The sequence below is a fragment of the Populus euphratica genome, unplaced genomic scaffold (genome assembly GCF_000495115.2).
Source record: "Populus euphratica unplaced genomic scaffold, PopEup_1.0 scaffold201.1, whole genome shotgun sequence".
Lineage (NCBI taxonomy): Eukaryota > Viridiplantae > Streptophyta > Magnoliopsida > Malpighiales > Salicaceae > Populus > Populus euphratica.
In genome coordinates, this window is record NW_011500084.1 from 227,222 (window position 1) to 234,428 (window position 7,207).

Sequence of the window (7,207 nt, forward strand, 5' to 3'; positions counted from 1 at the left end):
TATAATAATCTTATCATGATTTAGTAAAATAAAATAAAATACAAAGGATGTGAAGAATTGATTAAATTAAACAAATTTATTTAGATTAAAAGAGAACTTATTTAATGAGAGGGGTGAAGTTGAAAACACTAATAAAGAAGTAAGGAGTTAGTTAAGAAAAAGAAAAGTAATGGGGGTTAATGTGAAAAAAGAAGTAAATATGGGGGGGTAAGATGCAAATAAAAAAAACATAATTATAAATACTAAGAAATCTCTAGAGTTAATGGCCAAAGATAGGAAGAAAGAGGAGAAAAGAAAAATTAAGAGAAAATGTTGTAAATTCATCATTCGAATCCAAAGAAAAGTGAGAGTAAGTGAACTGAGAGTGCTTCACATAAGATTTAGAAAGAAAAATTTAAAAAACATTTACTAGTAGGAAGAAAAGAGAAAAGGGGTTGTTCTCAATCTCTTGACTATTTGTTTTTGTAATAAAAGATAACAAGCTCTTTTATTAAGTCACTTGAATTTGTTTGTGTTTTTCTTAAAAAGTTGTGATTTTAGAATGCCTTAGTATAGGTTTAAGAAGTTTGTTAAGTAATGATAGGTGGATGAAATGATAAAAAAAATACATAGGAAATGAATTTATACTTATTGAACTTAGAAATCAAAACTACACAGGTTGTCCATTAACTTCTCTATCAAGATTTGGACCCTAAGATAACAATATTTGAGATACTTGTCTAATAAAAGTGGTAAACTCATGTTATAGTGTTCCAAAGAAATAAACCATACATAAAACCAAACTTTCTAGCTCCAGTTATACTCAAAATACTAAACAATAGTCTAACATCACTAGTTCAATTTTTAGACAGTAACAATGCAACATTTATTGATGAGCAATTTTGATTGTCTTGGGGGCAAAACTGAGTTCTCCTTCCTATATAGAACTTGTAGCTTCATGTTTTAGCTTTTCAACAAGACCAATCTCACTTGAAATAGAGTTTTATAACTCTAGATAGTTAAATATATATATATATATATATATATATATATAAGGTAAGGAGAGGTCAGACAATAACAATTTAATTTTAAATAATAATAGTTGGACAGTAATAGTCCAACGTTCATTGATGAGCAATTTTGACAGTCTTAGGGGTAGAATTGGGTTTTTCTTCCTACATGGAACTTGTTGCCTTGTGTCTTAGCTTTTTAATGAAACTAATCTTACTTGAAATGGAGTTCTATAACTTCAAATGTGGTTAAAAATATGAGAAGAGATCAGACAATTGATTAGTACTTAAAAGTGCATTCTCATTAAGGATTTATGTCATCATATTGCACCTAAAGTATCATTAAATTCCCTAACAAAAGCATGTTTTATATTAGCAAGTCTAAAAATATAATATACCTTTAATTCATGGTAAATGTTCATCCTAAATGCAGGTCTATCACATAAATAAAAGGATTGATTGATGAGTTTAAGGATTGAAATTGAAAGGATAAAAAGAAGGCCAAACTTAGCAAAGTGTTGCTGGTGCATTCCAAACTCGAACACCGTTCAGTAATTTGATCATATATTTGTGTTTTGTTGTTTCTTATATTTGTTTTAGTGTGTTTCAGGTTTGTCAATAGTCACTGTTTCAGGTGATATCTTCTACACTTTATCTTTTTGCTTAGAACATTGAGGACAATGTCTCGTTTTGGTTAGGGGGAGAGGGTAGTAGTTGATATTAAAAAAAAAATTCTATTATTTAAACCATTTGCAAAACTATTGTTACTAGGATGGCAGAGTAATGGAGGAACTTTAGTGACTCTTGAGACGCATCTTAGTAAACATTCTTAACAAGGTCTATTATAATACTTCTTGAAATATTCAAGTTTACAAACTCTTGGATTGTTATCTATAGATTCTGTTTATATGCTCATCTAACAAGTATTTCTAAACCTTCATTTTCACACACATACTCGAACATATGATTGTGGGTTGCACATTGGATTATTACATTATTTGTGTTCTTTTGTTAAAGGTAACAACTAAGGGAAAGGGATAGTATATAATATGCAAAAAAAAAAAACACAAAAAAAAGAACAAAAAAAAAGAAAAACAAATAATAATAAAAAGAAAATAAAAACAAAGTAGATAAGTTTGGTTTCGTAGCCTCCTTGACTTAAGCAAATAAGCCCGAAGGGGTGTTTGAACACCTAGTACCCTAAAGTCAACTGACTTGGGAGTTATTGGCCTAGTGCTTGTTACATGGGTTGAGGAGAAAGCTTAAGGGAATCAAACACTGCACTATCTACATATCAGTATTTGCAACCCGAGTTACGAAGCTCGTAGGGGTGTCTCAACACCTGATGCCCTAAGACCAACTGGTCTGGGAGTCATTAGCCGAAAGCTCGTTACATGGGTTCAGGATACATTGTGCTATAAATTCTTGCTTTAAAAAAAAAAAGAAAAAAAAAAGAAGATAACAATCCCAACCCAAGGAAGTTAACCTTAAACATTAAAACAAAAATTTTGTTTTCTTCCATGAAAAGCTCCATAGCTATGTTTTGATTTATTTAGCACCAAAAGAAGGTTTACTAATATCTTGTTTAAGAGGTATTAAGCAGATATATAAATTTAATGAGAGTTTGTTTATCTGGATAGATTAATAGAAGTTAAATGATGAATGCCTTGCTTTGTGGTATTTGCAAATTATTTTTCTATTTTAATGGTTTGATTACTAGGGACTAGTAATAAGCTGGTTGGGGGGGTGTGATTAGTACTTAAAAGTGCATTCTCATTAAGGATTTATGTCATCATATTGCACCTAAAGTATCATTAAATTCCCTAACAAAAGCATGTTTTATATTAGCAAGTCTAAAAATATAATATACCTTTAATTCATGGTAAATGTTCATCCTAAATGCAGGTCTATCACATAAATAAAAGGATTGATTGATGAGTTTAAGGATTGAAATTGAAAGGATAAAAAGAAGGCCAAACTTAGCAAAGTGTTGCTGGTGCATTCCAAACTCGAACACCGTTCAGTAATTTGATCATATCTGGAGCTGTAGATATCAGATTTAGGTCCATTTTATATCAATGGAAAGGTAAGACATAGACCTACAACTTTCATATGAAGTCAAAGACTCAGTTCTGCCGTTTTCAAGCCCAAATCTTAGCAACAATGAAGACGTCGGAAGCTGTCCTGCAGCTCAAGCACTATTCGGTTTTTGGCTCATATCTTGAGTTCTAGAAGTCCAAATGAGCTCTGGTTTTTTTTTTTTATGGAAAGCTGAGACAATTGCCCACAGCTTCCATAATTCAGTTGGCTATAATTCTGATGTGAGCAATGACGTTTTGGCCAGCCAACAATATCAAAAATCAGCCCACAATATCAAAAAACCAGCAGCCATTAATGTCAAAAACCAGCCACCAAATCAATGGATGCCCACCAATTCTTCAATCAATCAATAGTTCTGAAACTTAGCCTATAAAAGGAGGCATTGTCCATGTATTTAGTCATATTAATTTTCAGATCAAAGTTATCTTCTTGCTTTCTCTCTACATCTTTGTAATGTTCAAGTTTTCTTTTATGCTATAGTAATCTCTTGTTTATGCTCTTTCATTTCCTTTCCTATACTTAGTTAGCTTATATTATGTTTATGTTCTTATATTGTTTATTTGTGTTTTTCTCCTTCTTAATGTTTAGCTAAGTTAATTATGTCAAGGTGAAAAGGTTTCTCTAATGGTGTTAGAATAGGTATAATATAAACTCAACATGAGCTTTAAATGTTTATATCCAAGAAAGATTGTTATTAACATGTTTTATCTTTTTATCTTACTAATTCTTAATACCTTGCTTATTAAATGTTTAATTTAGATTTGTGTTGTATAATATTTGGTACATCAAATGCTTGATCTTTCATAGTTTTCGGCCGAAATCGTTATTATGATAGAAACTTGATTTGTTGTTAACATAAACTAGCAACATGAATGCTTGATGATATTTATAAGTATGGTATTACTTATATAAGATAATTAATATGATCATGTTAGTAATTTATAATGAGCTAATAACGAGAAATCATCCGATTAGAACCTCCTTTGTGTGTGGTTTCTAGTTGAGTAATAAAAAGAGTTTATATTATATTTATTTGAAATACCATTAGTGAATCCTATAACCTTGACATATGTTTTGTTATTGTTTAATCCTTACATCAATATCACATCCCAAAACTTTCTTCAACTCCTTTTCTGTTATTATTCTCTTTTAATCTTTTTCTTTATTTGTAATTTATATGATTCACCTCCCTGTGGTTCGATCCCGGTCTTGCCGGGTTATTTTACTTTGACACTCCTGCACTTGGGATAAGACATCAACTCTTTGATCGTGTCAAGTTTTTGGCGCCGTTGCCGGGGAGGTAAGTTATTGTATAAATTAAATATTTTATTTTATTTTATTTTCACTTTTATTTGTTTTTCTAATTGTTGTTTCTTTTTCTTTTTCTTTTTTTCTTTTCTTTTCTTGTGTATTTGCATGAGAGTTTGGACACGTACATTAAGTGGTAGACTTTCTAGAAAATCATCATTTTCTTTAGAAAACATGGCCGAAGAAGATAACCAATCAATTCATAATGAGAATAATGAGAATAATCGTGTTAGAACACTTAGAGATCATATGAATCCAACAAGAACAAGTGCACCATCATGTATTGTTTTTCCTCCTGATGCATCTCATTTTAATTTTAAGCCAGGTATTATTCAACTTTTACCCACTTTTCATGGCTTAGAATTAGAAAATCCATACTTGCACTTAAGAGAATTTGAAGAAGTTTGTAACACTTATAATGACTTAAATTGTAGCATGAACACCATCAGATTAAAGCTTTTTCCTTTTTCGTTAAAAGATAAAGCTAAAACATGGCTACAAAATATTAGGTCAGGATCCATTCATGCTTGGGATGAAATGCAACAACAGTTTTTAAAGAAATTTTTCCCTTCTCATAGAACAAACTCTTTCAAAAGACAAATCACCACTTTTACTCAAAAACCAGGAGAAACATTTTATAAATGTTGGGATAGATATAAAGACTTGCTTAATACCTGTCCTTATCATGGTTTTGAAACATGGAGATTGGTTTCACAATTTTATGAGGGTTAACACCTAAAGATAGACAAATGGTAGAATTGATGTGCAATGGAACTTTTGAAAATAAAGACCCTGATGAAGCAATGGAGTACCTAGAGTTGCTAGCTGAAAATGCTCAAAATTAGGACACCACAGGTACTTGTGAGGCACCAGGTAAAACTCAACCTCATACATCTAATGGAGGCATGTATAGCCTTAGGGAAGATCATGACCTCCAAGCTAAATTTGCATCTTTAGCTAGAAAAGTTGAGGCACTAGAATTAAAAAAGAGTGGTCAAGTAAAATCTGTTCAAGAAATTGTGTGTCAAATTTGTGAAACCAATGAACACTCAACCAATGATTGTCCCACGTTGCCTTCTTTTAAGGAATGTCTCCATGAACAAGCCAATGCTTTAAATAGTTTCCAAAGACCAAGTCATAACCCGTACTCACAAACGTACAACTCTGGTTGGAGAAATCACCCAAATTTCAGTTGGAAGAGTGGTAATAATAATGCACAAACTTCACAGCCACCATTTCAAACACAACATAATTTTCAAAATTCTCATGGATATGCACCTCCTTATATTCCCCCTCCTAAAAGAAATCTTGAGGAAACATTACATGCATTCATTGAAAAGCAAGAGACAATCAACACTCAAAATGCTCAAACCATGGCTGATTTGAAAGATACTCTTGCAAAGTTCACATCTGCTCTCAGTTTTCAGGAGAAAGGTAAGTTTCCATCTCAACCCCAGCAAAATCCCAAAGGGCAATACAATTCAAGTACAAGCAGTTCTGGAAGCCAACATCTGGATCAAGTCAAATCAGTCACTACTCTCCGCAGTGGTAAGGTTATTAAAAAACCTATTCTTGAACCTTGTGAGAAAGAAGATGAGTTAATCTCCAAGGGTAAGGAAATGGTTGAACCTGATCATTGCAAGGAAGAGACTGATTCCCCACCAGCACTTCCATTTCCTCATGCCATGACCAAATAAAGGAAAGTCAATCACAATTCTGAAATCTTTGAAACTTTCAAACAGGTAAGGATTAATATACCTTTGCTAGATGCTATTAAACAGGTACCATCTTATGCTAAATTTTTGAAAGATCTATGCACTGTAAAGAGAAAATTGAATTTGAAAAAGAAAGCCTTCTTAGCCGAACAAGTAAGTGCCATTCTTCAGAACAATAATGCTTTGAAATATAAAGACCCTGGTTGTCCTACAATTTCTTGCTTTATTGGAGAACATAAAATTGACAGAGCTTTACTTGATCTTGGAGCTAGTGTGAATTTACTTCCATATTCAGTTTTTCAAAGTCTAAATCTCGGTGAGTTAAAACCTACTTCTATTACTCTTTTACTTGCTGATAGATCTATAAAAATGCCTAGAGGAATAGTTGAAGATGTGTTAGTACAAGTTGATAAATTCATCTTTCCTGTGGATTTTATTGTCTTGCATACACAACCTATTGAAGCATGCAATTCAATTCCTGTTATTTTAGGACGTCCATTTCTTGCAACTTCTAATGCATTGATTAATTGTAGGAATGGAGTGATGAAGTTATCTTTTGGAAACATGACATTAAAAATGAATTTTTTTAACATTTGCAAGCAACCTGGAGATGATAATGATTTACAGGAAGTAGATTTTATTGAAAAAATAATTTACGATCAATTTGAAAATTCTTCCAATGAAATTGAGTTTAATGAATCTGAAGATTTGCAAATGGTTTGTTTTCAGGAAGAATCAAAGGCAAATATTTGGAGACCAAAAATTAAGGAATTACCACCACGATCAATTGGGTCCATACCTTCAAGTGTTCAACCACCAAAACCCGATTTGAAGCCATTACCATGTAATCTCAAATACTCATTTTTGGGAGAAAATGAAACTTTTCCGGTAATAATTTCTTCCAAACTTAATGTTCATCAAGAAGGTAAGTTATTACAAACTCTTAAAATGCACAAAAATGCATTAGGATGGACCATAGCTGACATAAAAGGAATTAGTCCTTTGATTTGCACACACAAGATTTATTTGGAGGAAAATGCTAAACCCTCTAGAGAAATGCAACGAAGGCTTAATCCTAATATGAAAGAAGTAGTG